General features: G+C 40.9%; 1 non-coding gene across 1 annotated transcript; it reads right to left on the bottom strand.

Moving 5' to 3' along the window:
* Positions 1-15,565: 15,565 nt before the first annotated feature.
* Positions 15,566-15,638, bottom strand: TRNAG-CCC (transfer RNA glycine (anticodon CCC)). Its single transcript has one exon. It is a non-coding gene; the product is annotated as a tRNA-Gly (tRNA).
* Between the last annotated feature and the right edge of the window lie 525 nt (positions 15,639-16,163).

The following is a 16,163-nucleotide window of genomic DNA, read 5'->3' on the forward strand; positions in this document are numbered from 1 at the left end:
AAATAAAATAGCATTATCATAAAGTAGCATCTCGAATAGAATTTCTATTTGAAAAACTAGTCTTCAGTAACTTCTCTTGGCTCCTACATTCTTTTTTCTTGTGACCCTTTATCTCTAATACTGTAATGACCTTAACGATAAACATGTTTTACCTAAGAAATCTACTTACTTTAATGTTGATTTTATTTTAATGACAATATTGAATACACCTCACTTTGAGAAAGACTTTTTGCAAAAGATGAGTCAAATTCAATTAAGTGTAAACTGACCATTTCCCAACCATGTCCCCTAGGATAATGTTCCCAAGATATTTCATAATCTTAATTGGGTCAACACTGCAGTTGACTTGAATAGCAGAAGCCCAGGGGAAGTTGCTATGCTGAGTCTGACACTTAATGAAGATGGAGTTATGCTTTTCCTTGAATGAACACCCCATTATGGAAATGAAGTCCCCAGAGTAGACTTAAGAGTGTGGTCAAAACATTGCTTTGCAAGGTCAGTGAAGGTCTGATTCATCATTTGGGTAGAAGTCAGGACACAAACTCTAACTGCGATGGTGGGAACATTTCAATGCAGACTACTGCATTCTGCTCAAATTCCTGCTGTCATTTCAATTAGAACCGGTGTTCTTTCTTACCAATTCCCTCAAAACCATAGTGTTGCTGTGATCTGCCAAGGCGATATTAGGTTTCCTTAATAAAGATAGATACATCACAGCAGTGGGTTAAGTGAGAGAGCTAACAGTTAATTCCTGCTTCATTAAGTCAAACCAAATGATTCTCATTTAAATGAAGAAACCCATCCTGCTTCCCAGTAAATATTTGGTATCAGAGCAGCAATGAAAGCTTGTGCTATGTAAACCTTGAAGCAACTTAGCAGCAGCAGCAGGACATTTCCACAAGTACTCCACCGAGAACGATAAAACATTCAAAACAAAATGACACTGGGCCAAATCAATGGGTAAGGAAGTTTTGTAAAAGCTCTTCTTAGAGTTTGTGGTTTGGGGGGTTTTGTTTGTTTTTATGAAGTGTGTGTGTTCACTCTCTTATTCAATCGTGAAGACACTGCAGTTCTCCCTGGGCCTCTCAGCCATTAGAATGGATTAGAAAATCCTACTGAATAATCTCTGCGAATCATCCTACAGAAAGTGCCTGGGCTTTTCAGGCTAAGTGCACGTTATACATATAAATCATGATCACTCTGGGGTTGATTAGGAAAGGAGAGGTATTTTGCAATCTTGGCAATGTGTGTATGCCTGTGGCAACTGATTAGCTATTTCAAATTAATAGCTTAAAATTAAAAGAAGCCCGAGGTTAGAATAAAAGGAAATGGTTTTTCCATGTAAAGAAAGCTTCATCCTCCTCCAAAAAGCCCCCTCCCTCCCCCTCATCCTTTCCCTTCCTCTAATTATCCAGTCTCAGAATGATATCTATCAGTGGGAGGAGTTACAGAAGTATGGCTTCTTACATGAGTTTCCGGATCTGACTGAAGGAGAAGCAGTGGGCACAACTAGAAACAAAGATGTCCAGTAAATGAACGTGTCTGTAGTCATTTCATACCTGGGGCTCGGAAGTTTCTCAGGAGGAGTTGCCTAGCTGTGAGTCGGGCTGAATCCTTTCTTCTCTCTGCCATATGACATCCTGCCTGGGTCAGGCAGCTTCTGGAGATACCCTCTGCCCACAAGCAGCCCAGGACACCAGGATCTCCCATTCAGTGAGAACCACAAGAAAAACAAAAAACCCAGCAAAGAAAACAAACACATGCTCCATTTCCAGGGTCGGTGGAGGACCCAGGGTTAGGGAGAATGGGTTATGCAGTTGATGTTCATAGGTGGAAAGAGGATCTGGGTTTCCAGAAAGAATTTAAAAGACTTTCTTTTTTTTTTTCCATTTTGTTTTCTTGACAATCAGGCCTCGATTTTATTTTGGAAAATATTAGAGATTAAACTTATACTGCTATCTTAGCTGATCTTCTGAAATGAAAGAAGAAAGAAAAAAAAAATCCTGTCTTTGAAAGACCCTTTTTCAAGCAGTAGAAAATATACCTTGACATTCTTGCTGCGTCTCCGAGAAATCAGGCAGCCTGAAGTTTGTCTAAACTCAGGACTTTTCTGTTAGTTAACCAAGATGGGCAAGGCTTTATTTCTCTATCTATTGAGTTTATTTCCTAATGATCCCTCCTCTTTATTTGATAAAGAGAAGCTGTCCCTCACGCAATTTTAACTTTGTCTTAAAGATAAGAAAGCCACTATATAGGCAAAACTAATTTCTTTCCATCCAATTACCTACTTAGAATACATACTAACAGGTTATACCCTTCGGTCTTAAAAGATTAGTACCACGGTCAGCTACTAGTAAAAGACTGATTGGAAAGAGAAATTAAAAAGCTTTGATATCAAGCAGATGTGTTTTCAAATTCCAGTTCTGCCACATACAAGCTGAGTGACACTGGAGTGAGTTGCTAAATGTCTGTGAACATCTGGGTCTTCATCTCTAAAAGATGGGGCTTATAATACGTACTTGACAGCATTGTATGGGAATGACTTTAGATAACAAAGAATAAACACCTATCATGGTAGGTCTTGTATATTCATTTTATTCCTTCCAATTAGAAAATACTTTATGGAGATTCAGTTGGTATCCTTAGAATGCCTACTCAGTCCAACTAGCTCTGTGGTGAGTGAATGAGTGAGTGAAGTAGCTCAGTCATGTCTGACTCTTTGCGACCCTGTGGACTGTAGCCCACCAGGCTGCTCCGTCCATGGGATTCTCCAGGCAAGAGTACTGGAGTGGGTTGCCATTTCCTTCTCCAGCTCTGTGGTAGGCATTGTGAAAAAATAATAAAGGATGAGAAAGCCCAGACAATGTCTCAGAAGAATATTCCTTCTATTTGAGGAGACAAGAGGTATAAATAAACTATTTGCAACTGGGAAGCAATTAGGGTACCTACAGACAAGTATTAGATGTTATGGTATAAATAGCAGGTGCTAGGCAAGATCATGGGAAAGAGAATTTATTTAGGCTTTCATGACATACAGAATTTTAATTGGCATAAACAAAACAAACCACTTTAAAAACAAGCCAACCTAGGGATTTTTTTTTTAATGGAAAGAAAATGATTGAGATTTGAGGGTAGAAATGAACAGAGCATATATCTTGAGGAAACTGACCAACTCAGAGTAGAGAGCTTTATTGTGGAAAATCATACAAAAGAGTAAAGTTGGGACCAAGTTAAAAAGAGCCTTGAACATTATCCTAATTAGAATATGGTCTATGAAGTCTTTAGAAAGAGAGGCTGTGGCTCTTCAGGATGCACTGGACACAGGGCATGGGTCTGGGGACTTTTCTAGAGTCGTGAGAGGGAAGGTAACTTGTTTGTGCTTCTCAAATGCTTCTTTCTTCTTCTTTTTCCAGGCAAGGTTTTATTGGGGCCTCTGCTACAGCAAGAGGGGAAGTGATAACAAACAACAGGTTCCTTTGCTGCTGGCTCCCGAAGGGCTGAGTTTGCTCCTTATTGAGGTGAGGGGAGGTGTGTGTTCAGGAGCCGGGCCAGAGCAGTGGCTTAGGTGGTTTGCACACCCCTTTGGTGGTGCTGTATGCAGGGGGCACACACAGTCCCACGGTGCCTTGCACTTGTTCCGAGCTCTTCAGAAGTGGCAGCTGGGTTTTTTGATGCCTTTTTATCTTTTGTCCAGAATTTGCCCCAACTGTGCATGCACACAGTTATTTTTAGTCCCATATAGTTTCTTTGCATTTTGTTGCTCAAGGAGGGACGTGTTTCGGTACAAGCATTGTGGCATTGCCACAAAGGGTCCCAGGTCCCAACCTGTCTCATACCCTCTGAGACTCTACACCCTTATTCTTAAGGGATAAGGAGAGAAGGTTTGTTTTTCTGAAACCTCTTCCCTCACTGACTTCTGAAGTGTTCATTCCAAGCCATAGGCCAAGTGGGTCTTGAAACTTGTTTTCATCAATTTACTATAGATGATTTGATCCATAGTAACTAAACTCAGAAGAGATTTGTTCATACAAGCCAATTTAAGCATTTAGGAAGTTACACACAATTATGAAGAGGAATGGCTTGTAGGCATGGGAAGAAATTTAGCCTGTCTCATTCCTCTGTAATAAGAACAGTATTCTGGAAAATTAAATCAATATCAGAGTTTATTGGTCATTCATTCATCAGTTGATCAAATATTGATTAAGCATCTACCAAGTGGCAGCACTTAGGTGAGAAACAGCATGAGGAAGCTGATAGGCAAGTGGTTTAGGGATGTTGGATGACCAAGCAGGGGGTCTCTGGGCTGCAGAGAGGAGGGCGGAATCCAGGCCCCAGAGGGCTGTGTACTTCCTGGTACAGAGCTAGGACTTGAATCTCTCTATAATCACAAGCCATTGAAATGTTTTAGTAAGCTCAGAAACAATTCTTTTAACTTCTGAGTATGTTATTATTTCATTTGACTGGTGGCTGAGTGGTAAAGAATCTTCCTGCAGTGCAGGAGACTAGGGTTCAATCCCTGGGTCTGGAAGATCCCCTGGAGAAAGGAATGGCTACCCACTCCAGTATTCTTGCCTGGAGAATCCCATGGGGAGAGGCGCCTGGCCGGGTATAGTCCGTGGGTTTGCAGAGTGGGACACGACTGAGTGACTAACACTTTGGTAAGTCATATTTTACCCACTAGATACATGTGGTTGAAGCAATAATACTACTGGATTGAATTAGTAGATAGAAAAGGACCTGAAAATATGATGTACCAAGCTCTCAGAAATTATATTTTGGTTATAAGAATAAACTACTGGCTGAAAATCACTACTACTCACAGGAGTTAACTGTATAACAAAGGAACTGGGATATGTACTTATGTTTTCAAACCAAGGAATAAATTAATTCCAAAGAAAACAAAACAAACAAACAAAGAAAAAAATAGGATGAAATGAAATCTGTAATGATGAGCCACCATCATACAATTGAGTAGGCTTCTCAAGTAGGGAGGCTCTGAAATCTATAGGTCTCAAATTAAAACTCACGACACATTTTTCTCCTTTTTTAAAAAATTTAGCCACACTGCTGAGCATATAGGGTCTTATTTCCTCAACCAGGGATTGAACTCACGCCCCTTGCAGTAGAAGCATGGAGTCTTAACCACTGGACCACCAGGGAAGTACATATTTTTCATTTAATTTTTTGATAGCAAATATATTTACATGGTTGAAAATCAAAATAATATGGATAAAATATCTCGAGAAGCAATGCTCACACTCCTGTCCCTGGCTGCCCTGTACCCTGCCCAGCCCCCACCAGTAACCATTTGTATTATTTGTTGCTGCACTCTTATAGTCTTTCTTTATGAAAAATCCAAATCCATTGTGTAAATAGGAAAGTTAATTACAAAAAAAAGGGAAGAAAATGAACCAAGCTTTGTTGGCAACCACTATTTGCCAGACACTGTTAGTTTTTCCAGGAGTTACGTTCCTGATTCCCTATGACAACTCTGTAAGGTTGATCTTATCTGTCCCAAGAACAGACCTGTCAGGTGGGCAGAAATCTGAACCTTTGGTCCCGTACTTTAGAAGCACTTTCTCAGGCCTCTCCCAACCTCTAGCGTTTCACGTGGACGGAGTTCAGTCTTTTGACTTTTATATTTCAACTCATTGCCTTACCTTCATCACGTCTTTAAAATGCCTACTTTTTAGGGTTGTTTTTGAGGATTAAATTGAGTTGCTAACAAGGTAGGTGGCATATAGTAAGAGTTCTGTAAGTGGAAGCTATTAATATTATTATAATGTCTCTGGGAGCACTTCCTCAGGCTAAACTCATTCAAAATGCATTGATTTCTGTTTAACTCATAAAAATGGCCCCCCTTTTGGTTTTGTTGTTCTTTTGGTTTTTGATGTGGATCATTTTTAAGGTCCTTATTGAATTTGTTACAATACTGCTTCTGTTTTATGTTTTGCTTTTTGGCCACCAGGCATGTGGGGTCTTAGCTCCCTGACCAGGGATCAGACCTACACTCCCTGCATCGGAAGGCAGGGTATTAACCACAGGAACTCCAGGGAAGCCCCATGGCCCCCTTTTTTGGACTTAGTTTATTCTGATGCTGACCTTCACCCCTGGGTGAGTAATAACCTTTGTCTTCTCTGTATTTAAACAGAATCCAGTTATTAGGTAGCCAGATCCTCTCTTGGACAGCCAGGATGAAAGCCTAGGAACAAGAGTTGCCACATTCACGCCACATCAAGGGTCAGCAAACTTTTATAAAGGGCCAGGTAGTAAATATTTGGGGTTTTAGGGGGTCTTTGTTGCAACTATTCCACTGCATTATTGCACAAAAGCAGCCCCATAGACAAGTGATGCTAGTGATGTTCCAATAAAGCTTTATGATGGACATTGACATTTGAATTTCATATAATTTACATATCACCAAATATTTTTCTTCTTTTGATTTTTTCAACCATTTACAAATGTAAAAATTATCTTCAGCTCTTGGGCCATACAAAGGCAGGTGATGGTTGGATTTGGCCTGTGGAACATAGTCTGCCAACTCCTACCCTAAATGACAATGATTTGATAAAATATCTCTTAAACTTGGTCAATTCTCTCTCTTTCTCTCTCTTTCCTCTCTCTCTCTCCTTCTCTTCTACTAAAACTACAAGCAAACAAGGAAAATAAAAGGCCCTTTTGGAAGGAATCCTCCTACTAGCCCAGGGAACTACAATTTTATTTCTCTCATAAGCAGCTCAGTGTTTTGTAAATACAATTTAATGACTCATATACAAATTTAGATACAGATTTGAGTTGATGTCAACTCAATAGCCAGAGAAGGCAATGGCAACCCACTCTAGTACTTTTGCCTGGAAAATCCCATGGATGGAGGAGCCTGGAAGGCTGCAGTCCATGGGGTCACTGAGGGTCGGACATGACTGAGAGACTTCACTTTCACTTTTCACTTTCATGCATTGGAGAAGGAAATGGCAACCCACTCCAGTGTTCTTGCCTGGGGAATCCCAGGGACAGTGGAGCCTGGTGGGTTGCCATCTATGGGGTCACACAGAGTCGGACACGACTGAAGCGACTTAGCAGCAGTAGCAGCAACTCAGTAGCACTGAGCCATGCTAGAAAAAGACCATAGTAGGCTGTACATCCAGCTGCTAGGAAATTAAGCAACATCAGGATCTGATGTGTGTCAATTACCTTATTTAAAAACCAAACTTCAGAGGAGATCAAGGTGGTCTTTCATCTTGCTACCTATATCCCTAGAAGGTGGCGGGGGTTGGGAGGTGGCCAATCTGGGCGGGGGGTGCAGGGAGCTTGGGAACTCCCTGCACTAGCCTCCCTGGGCCTTTATCCTGGCTGAGAGACTAGAAGTCAGATTTACTGGGGACACATACAACCATGGCCACTTCTCTGGAATGCCCTGCAGTGGCCTCTGCCCTATCTTGAGTCTTCACCAGTTTCTTCTCCTGCCTCCAACCACCTTCATCCCTCCCCTCCCTACCACCATGATTTCCTCAAGAGTTCAGGCCTCTAGAAACAAAAATCAGGAAGGCAGGTTGTCTAAGGAAAACTTCTGCTTTCTGCAACACACCCCATCCTGAGGCAAAGGAGCCCCAGAGCCTTGCTGTTTGGAAATGGTTTAGAGAAAAATGCTTTCATAATCTTATCATCCTGGGACACAAACATCTCTTTATCATCTGGGGAAGCTGATCATTTCAAAGGGGCAAATAGTCAGTGGCCGCCCACTTAGGAAAATTCCTTCTGTTCCTCTGGGTTTTTCAGAGTTCTGGATTCTCGGAAAGAAGAACTGGAATGCAGGGGTGACCGATGAATGCTTTCAGAGTTCTTTTTAGAATCTTCACTGGTAGCACAGAACCTAGCCCTTCACAGTGCTTAGAAGACATCTAAATGTTGCCATGTTGAAGAAGAAATATTGGAACTGGGGCTTAAAAAATTTCAATTGTCAAGAGATGAGTGAGGATTAGGGAATGAACAAAAGCATGGGGAAATGAAAGCATATAGTTTAAGTACCAAGAAAGCGAGGACTTTATCCATATCATTCATCTGATGTTCTTCACCACCAGTCTTGGGAGAGCACCCGGCTCAGTGAATATTTAATCAGTGAATGGATTTATGTAGAGAGGAGAGAGGAATAAGACTAGAAGACAAAGTCTAGCAGTCAGGTCTCAGCAGGAAACAGAATTTCCTCCTAATAACTCAAGCTCCACTTAACTGAAGGGATGACTTAAGGAGAGCAATAAGAAAGGATGCGACTAGCAACAGGGGTTTCTCTGGTGGCTCAGACAGTAAAGAATCTGCATGCGATGCAGGAGACCTGAGTTCAATTCCTGGGTCGGGAAGATCCCCTGGAGAAAAATATGGCAATCCACTCCAATATTCTTGCCTGGGAAATCCCATGGACAGAGGACCCTGGCAGGCAAAGAGCTGGACACGACTGAGCAACTAACACTCACTTTTTTTCTAGCAACAGAAGGCTGATAGCAGCCCTGAGGCTGAAAGAGCAAGAGGAGTCACTTGGCAGAAAAGATGCAGTAATTACCAGAGACAAGTACTGAAGTGGGGATGATGTGAGGAAGAAATACTGCAATCTCTCTCTCCTCCAGCTCTCCTTTCTCCTGCCAGGGCCTCCCATTGGCTGAACCCAAACAGAGGCCAGAGATGGTGAGAGCAGGAGAGAAAAGGTTGGAGAACTGAAAACAGAATCAGCAGCCCATTGGAACTGAGCTGAACTGAACTGAACTGAAACTGAAAGCTGTTTTTCTTTTTATTGAGATATAATGGACACAGAACATTATATTAGTTTAAGACGTACAAGCTAATGATTTGGTATTTATATATATTGTGAAATGATCACCACAATAAATCTACATCCATCACCACACATAGCTACAAATTTTTTTTCCTTGTCATGAGAACTTTGAAGTTTTACTCTCTTGGCAACTTTCATGAAAGGTGGGTTAAAAAAAAAAAATAGCGCCTTCCCTTCCCTGTGCCTTCATTCATTCCCTCTTCTCCCAAGACAGTGCCAAAGAAAAAGATATATCATCTCTTATCATTTGGATTGAAAGGCTATTAGTTGCCATTGGAGATTTTGAAGGAGGAAGTGACAAAAAATAAGGCATGGGGAAACCTTATCTGTGTTCACATTCCAGCCCTTCCACTCCCTAACTGTAAACGTGGGCTAGTTATTAATATTTAAAACTCTCTGTGCCTCAACTTCCTTATCTAGACAACCAAGGAAATGATGGTAGCTATCTTGTATGGTAGTTATGAGGCTCAAAAGAGATAATCTAAGTGAAGTGCTTGGGCCTAATATTATTGCTTTTTAAAAGCCTACCTTGGATCAGATTTAGGCAAATTTGTCTTATATTGAAGTATTTACTATCAAATCAATGTTCCAGCAAGGTTTTAGTGAACGTGACAATCATAAGGAAAAGGCTAGAGTTTGTTTTAATGACTTCATTACTATGTGATTTTATTGTTTTTGTCTACCCAGCTAAGAAATTCCCTTCCCTAAGCACTGATTTTTCCACCTTTAAGTAACATTAGAACATTACAGAGGCTTTGGGTAACACAGATGAAGTCCACCTACCTGGGATTTCAACCATACAGCTGTGATTTCACTACCAATGCATTTCTGAAAATTGCTTCTTTAGCATTTCAGTGTGTTTATTCGAAAGAACAACTGAAGCAGAAAGAAAATCAAGCAAAAACAGGAGGTCTTCATTTTTAAACTCGTCAGTTGGCAAGCCAAAAATTTGCTCAGATCTGTTGGGGGTTCAGATGTAAAATTGGCTTCTGATAGGGAAGTCAGTAGCTACAGTTTAAAACTCCGAAGCACATTTTCTTCTCCTTCCCCTACCCACTTCCTTGTTGTTCTAATAAGAGTGTCACATGCTTCCCTAATAGTTAAGATGTGCAACCCTTGGATTGCAAAGTACTCCTGTTTATACCACCATTAAAATTTAAACAGATATGCACTTAATGGAAAGACTGGCTATAATTATGGTTCTTTAAATCCCCTTCCCACCATTGCTAATTTTTAGTGCTGCTATACAAGAATCATTACTTTTACTGAGTTCTTGATGAATATTTGGGGAACCTTCTAAAATTATAAATGCATTTACAATTCTGATGCACCAATTTAACTTGCTTAGGTTAAACAGCAGGACGATGTAAAAGTATTTAAATATAATTTTCATACCCAAGAATTCTAGTTATTTCAACATGTAGGTGAGCCTTCAAGATGAGTCATACAGGGAAATTGCTTATTTTTGTAATGTACACTTTATACAAGTAAATGAATACTTCCCCAGTGAACTAAGGTTTTTTTTAAAGGTAGTGTAAAAAATAGTATCTCTCGGGACATGAAAGCCCTTAATCAATGATTTTCAAGGACTTCCTCTGTCATTGCTTAATAACATTCAAGGCTTACAGACAGACTTCTGAATTACATATTTAAAATTGTATGTACAATATAATTACACTTGTTTCTTTTAAAGCAGCAAAACCAGGCACATGGATTGGTTGGGATGAGAGGAAATTCACCAAACTCTTAACAGCAGTCATACATGGGTGCGTGCATGCTAAGTTGCTCAGTCATGTCCGACTCTACGACCCTATGGACTGTAGCCCTCCAGGCTTTTTGCCCATGAGACTCTCCAGGCAAGAATATTCCAGTGGGTTTCAATGCCCTCCTCTAGGGATCTTCCCAACTCAGGGATCGAACCCACATCTCTCATGTCTCCTGCATTGCAGGTGGATTCTTCACCGCTGAGCCACCAAGGAAGCCCAGTTATATATGGGAGTAGGACTAAACCAAAGTTTTAACAAAAGTGCTAGTCCCTTCCCAGGGATGTTTGATCCTCTTTCTATACTTTCTTTTAGAATATGGTGTCAGAGGCAGTGGTGAAGAGCGTTGGAATACCCACTCCATCATCTACTACCGTGTGACCTTGCACTGGTACATACAGCTCTGCGCCTGAGTTCAGTCGTGTGCAGAAAAGGATAACAATAACGCATACCCCGTATAATTGTGAGATGAAGGGAGTGAATGCATACAGATCACTTAGGACAGGGGTCCCCACACTCTGGGATCTAGTATCTGATGATCTAAGGTGGAGCTGATGTGATCATAATAGAAATAAAGTGCAAAAAAGAAAAAAAGAAATAAAGTGCACAGTAAATGTAAGGAGGTTGAATCATCCTGAAAACATCCCCTCCCACCCCCTCGATCAGGTCCATAGCAAATTGTCTTCCACAAACCAGGCCCTGGTGCCAAAAAGGTTGGGGACCACTGACTTAGAACAGTAACAGGAGCTCAACTGGCAGGAGTAAGTGAGAATAATTATTCTGTTATTTATAGTCAGTCACTTCCAGTAAAAAGTGACCTCTTGAGGGAAGAGATAATCCAATTTATCACCTGTATCACTGGACCTTAATACTATGTCTAGCAAGTAAGAGATGCTCAATAAAGATTGTGAACATACAAATGAATGGATCCCACATATACTGTGAGGCAACAGAGAATGCCACTATTCCATGGGTAATGATGGAACTGTAATTGTTACTCCTAGTCTATAACCTTTCTTTGTTTTAGCTGTCACTGGTTAGCATTTGCTCAGAAAGTGTCCCAAGGCTGTGTGCGCAGATCCAGGTCACTAGCAAGTGGTTTGCCTCATGATAACTCTAGACGGACAAAGAACATTTAGAAGGAGTGTCACTCTGAGATGGTTAGCATTCTTCATCCTGGAAGCTTTAGTCACCTTTCAGATGCTTATGTGGGTTTTAAAGACTAGGTCACATTGAAAGTGCAGATTTGATAGAGTCAAAAAACACTCAGTCCACACAGAAAGCCAAGGTTTATAAACCAATCTGCATTGCTATTTAGCTCCATGCTCCTCTTCAGCAGCTGCAGCCCAAAGCTATTGGGCAAAGCTGCACTTGTCTCAAAAGTCTTCCAGGAAGAGAAGGAATATTCACAAATGGCTGACTTGCACCCTCACAGGGGATGAGTTTGCTTGCCTGAACTTTCTCCAAACTCCACTGGACTTTTAATAGTATTTTTTAAAAATGCAGCATATTTGAAATCTACTCAGAATTTCTGGTGATATACTGAAAATGATTGAGTTCAATTAATATTATATACTGTTGTTGCTAATATTTATCTCTCTTCACAAAGTGAGACTTATTTTTAACTTTTTGGCCATGCCAAGAGGCATGTGGGATCTTAGTTTCTCAACCAGGGATCGAACCCACGCCCTGCTGCGTTGGAAGTGAAGATTCTTAACCACTAGGTCGTCAGGAAGTCTCAAGTCAGTCTTTTTGTATGAAACAATCTCCTGAACTTCCTTCTCTCTGCATTTCAGTCCTATTTCCTGTCCTTTTGCTTACGCAGAGGCTGAACTTTAAAAATGTTAAACACACACACATATACCACACATATCTTCGCTTGTCGGAGTAAAGAAAGGTATGTTATTATTACTCCTTTTTAAGATGAGGTGCCCAGGGCACTCACAAGTGGGAGTGAATAAATCACAGATCTTCAAGGAACTGTACCCTAGGATCCCTAAATGCCTTTTATTAACCCATTATGGGTTATTAATTTATTAAATGAAGCTATTAAAATACTCCAGGGATGAGGAGGCAGAAATGGATTGGTCAGAATTAGTTAAGGGCCAAGTAAACAAGAAGCAATACAGGGAATTCAGTACAGGATAGAAGGGCAATTGGATCACACAGACTAGTATTTACACAATGGACAGAGGAGCCTGGTGGGCTCCAATCCATGCGGTCGTACAGAGTCAGACAGGACTTGGCAACTAAATCAACAGTAATTTACAAAGTGCTTTTTACATACAGGAGGAGAATAAACGAAAGGAGTGAAGAGGATACTGAATTAGTATAGGTAGGAAGGTTCCACCAACACACAGTCCTTAGACCTTAAAATTGCCTTATTGCGATTTTAAGTCGGTAAAGAAATATATTGGGATGACAAAGAAATCTAGATAGCTCCTTAATTAGTTTAAAATATAACACTGGTAGGTCAAAATCTGCCTTACAATTTTGTAAATTTTGATACCATTACTCTTTCTATAGTATGGAAATTTTTGAATATAATTTAAAATCTTTGGTACAAGTGGGTTTCCAAGAGCTTTCATTCATGTTTCACAACTCTTTCCCACGCCACAGACACGGTACGCTCAGGTAGCACATCGAATTGTAGCACAAGGATGACCAACGTCCCTCGGAAGCCTGAGGCCAACCAAGAGGAAACATTTCTAGCACTTCCTCTGAGGCAGGCTCTCACTCAATAAACTGACTCAAGAAGCAGAGCAGTATTGGTACTGAGAAGACCCAGGCATCTGTTAACTCAGTGACTGCTACTGCTGCAAAGTCCCTTCAGTCGTGTCCGACTCTGTGCAACCCCATAGACAGCAGCCTACCAGGCTCCTCTGTCCCTGGGATTCTCCAGGCAAGAACACTGGAGTGGGTTGCCATTTCCTTCTCCAATGCATGAAAGTGAAAAGTGAAAGTGAAGTCACTCAGTTGTGTCTGACTCTTCGCAACCCCATGGACTGAAGCCCACCAGGCTCCTCTTTCCATGGGATTTTCCAGGCAAGAGTACTGACAGCTTGTCTTAAATCCCAACCCAGAATGCGGCCCCAATCCACACCCTTCTCCCACCCCAGCTCAGAAGCAAAACGTTATTCTGTAGGAAACTTCAAAGGAAGCAAAGTGTGAAAGTCTAAGAGTCAAGTCTCCCCCCCACCCCAGGGGGCCATCGTGTACCATTTTACTGCAATTTCTCTTTGCTTTGTTTTTTCCAACGATGCATTTAGCTACAGTAAGTAGGAAAAAAAAAATCCCTATTCAAGAGAGTGGAGTCATTATCCACACACAAAAGGCCATTTAGAGAAAGAAAGGCTCAGTCAGTTCAAGCTGTGGCTGCCAGAGTCCAGACCTATTAGGGAAAAAAAAGGTTAGCTGTTTAAGTGGGAATGTGAAACAAAATGTCATAATTAGGGCTAACTGGGCACCCTCCCCCCCTGCCGAGAAAGCTGCCTGGGATCATAAACTAATTCCCTGAAAGTTCTAGGCTTAGGGGGAAGCAAATCATCAACTCTAAATGACAGTTCAGTGGTTAACCTTTACCCTGGAGGCTAGGTCTTCATTCTTTCTTGTTTTTCTTTTAGGTATGTTTTTTTTTAATAGATGTCACTTTTATAGGATTGGACTGTTTTTTTTTCTAGCTCTCCACTACTGGCATGCTGCAGATCACTCTGTGTGTGTGTGTGTGTGTGTGTGTGTGTAAAAACCATGATAAATATCCCCCAATAACAGTAGTTTCCTTTAGTGATGAACTGTATGGGAGAATTGGGAATTAATTCTTTGTCTCTCTCTGTCTGTACTTCCTAATTGCTCTTTTTAATGACAAGTAAGTAGACAAGCTGGCTTAAAACTCAACATTCAAAAAAACTAAGATCATGGCATCTGGTCCCATCACTTCATGGCAAATAGATGGGGAAACAACGGTAACAGTGACAGACTTTATTTTCTTGGACTCCAAAATCACTGCAGACTGTGATTTAAGTCATGAAATTAAAAGATGCTTGCTCCTTGGAAGAAAAGCTATGACCAACCTAGACAGCATATTAAAAAGCAAAGACATCACTTTGCCAACAAAGGTCCAAAGCTATGGTTTTTCCAGTGGTCATGTATGGATGTGAGACTTGGACCTTAAAGAAGACTGAGTGCCAAAGAACTGATGCTTTTGAAAGTGGTGCTGGAGAAGACTTGAGAGTCCCTTGGACAGCAAGGAGAGTCAATCCTAAAGGAAATCAACACTGAATATTCATTGGAAGAATTGATACTGAAGCTGAAGCTCCAATATTCTGGCCACCTGATGCCACGTGCCTACTCGTTGGAAAAGACCCTGATGCTGGCAAAGATTGAAGGCAGGAGGAGAAGGGGGTTGCGGAGGATGGCATGGTTAGATAGCATCACTGACTCAATGGACATGAGTTTGAGCAAGCTCCAGGAGATACATGCTGCAGTCCATGGGGTTGCAAAGAGTCGGACACAATTTAGCATCTGAAAGGAACTGAAGGTAAAAGGGAGACAAAAAGACATGTAAAATACTTCAGATAAAATTTTCTCCCATGTTTCCCTTAAAGGAGAAAACGCAGTTAGAGTTTGGACGTGATTGATCATGAGGAGAAAGGAGGTATGTGCCTCAGAGAAGAGGCAGCATCATGAAGGCAGAAGCACCCACGGGACTGTCAACAGGCTTCACTTCTCCTTTTCTTCAGCCATATAAGGGCATCCGGGTAAAAGCAATTTCAGACTGACGGATGTTCATAGTTAATAATACAGTAAATTCTCAGGATTTAGCATACTCAGAGGCATGGGATTTTTTTTTTAAGAAGAGTTTGTCGTTGTATTTTTATTTTTAGATTATTTGGCTGCATTGGGTCTTAGTTACGGCACACGGGGTCTTCGATCTTTGATGCCACGTGTAGAATCTTTAGTTGTGGCATGTGGGGTCTAGTTCCCTGACCAGGGATCGAACCCAGGACCCCTGCATTGGGAGCACAGAGTCTTAGCCACTGGACCACCAGGGAAGTCCAAGGGATGGTATCCTGATTGATAAAATGATGTGAGAATGAGTCCATGTTAGTCATTTAATAGCTACTTCCTATCAGATTGATTGGTTGGAATGTTCGAGTTTACTAGAGGGTAACCACGTACACACAACATGTATAACCAGTATTCAATAAATAAGGTGAGGCCTGCAATATTATTGAAAATTTAATGTTAATGATTCAGAAGGCACTTTGGGATCTTGCAGAGCCTCGACTGATCATTTTGTATATCAATGATGAATATAACACAGAATGCAATATAACACAAATTCGAAAGTGGTTTCTTTTGCTAGATTACGTTACAGTTTTGCTTTTTATGCAGTATTTCTAAAGTGACTTGCAGATAAAATGGAGAAAATTGCTTAGCAAATAGAGACTAGGCATTTTATTTACACCTTTATGGGCTTTCATTAACACTTGCTTTCATTTTTACCACCTTCATAACAAAATATTTATTGAATGTGGGACATTTAAAGCAAAAAGCATGCTTCCTATGTTCACATA

Source organism: Bos mutus, chromosome 6 (genome assembly GCF_027580195.1).
Source record: "Bos mutus isolate GX-2022 chromosome 6, NWIPB_WYAK_1.1, whole genome shotgun sequence".
NCBI classification, from domain to species: domain Eukaryota; kingdom Metazoa; phylum Chordata; class Mammalia; order Artiodactyla; family Bovidae; genus Bos; species Bos mutus.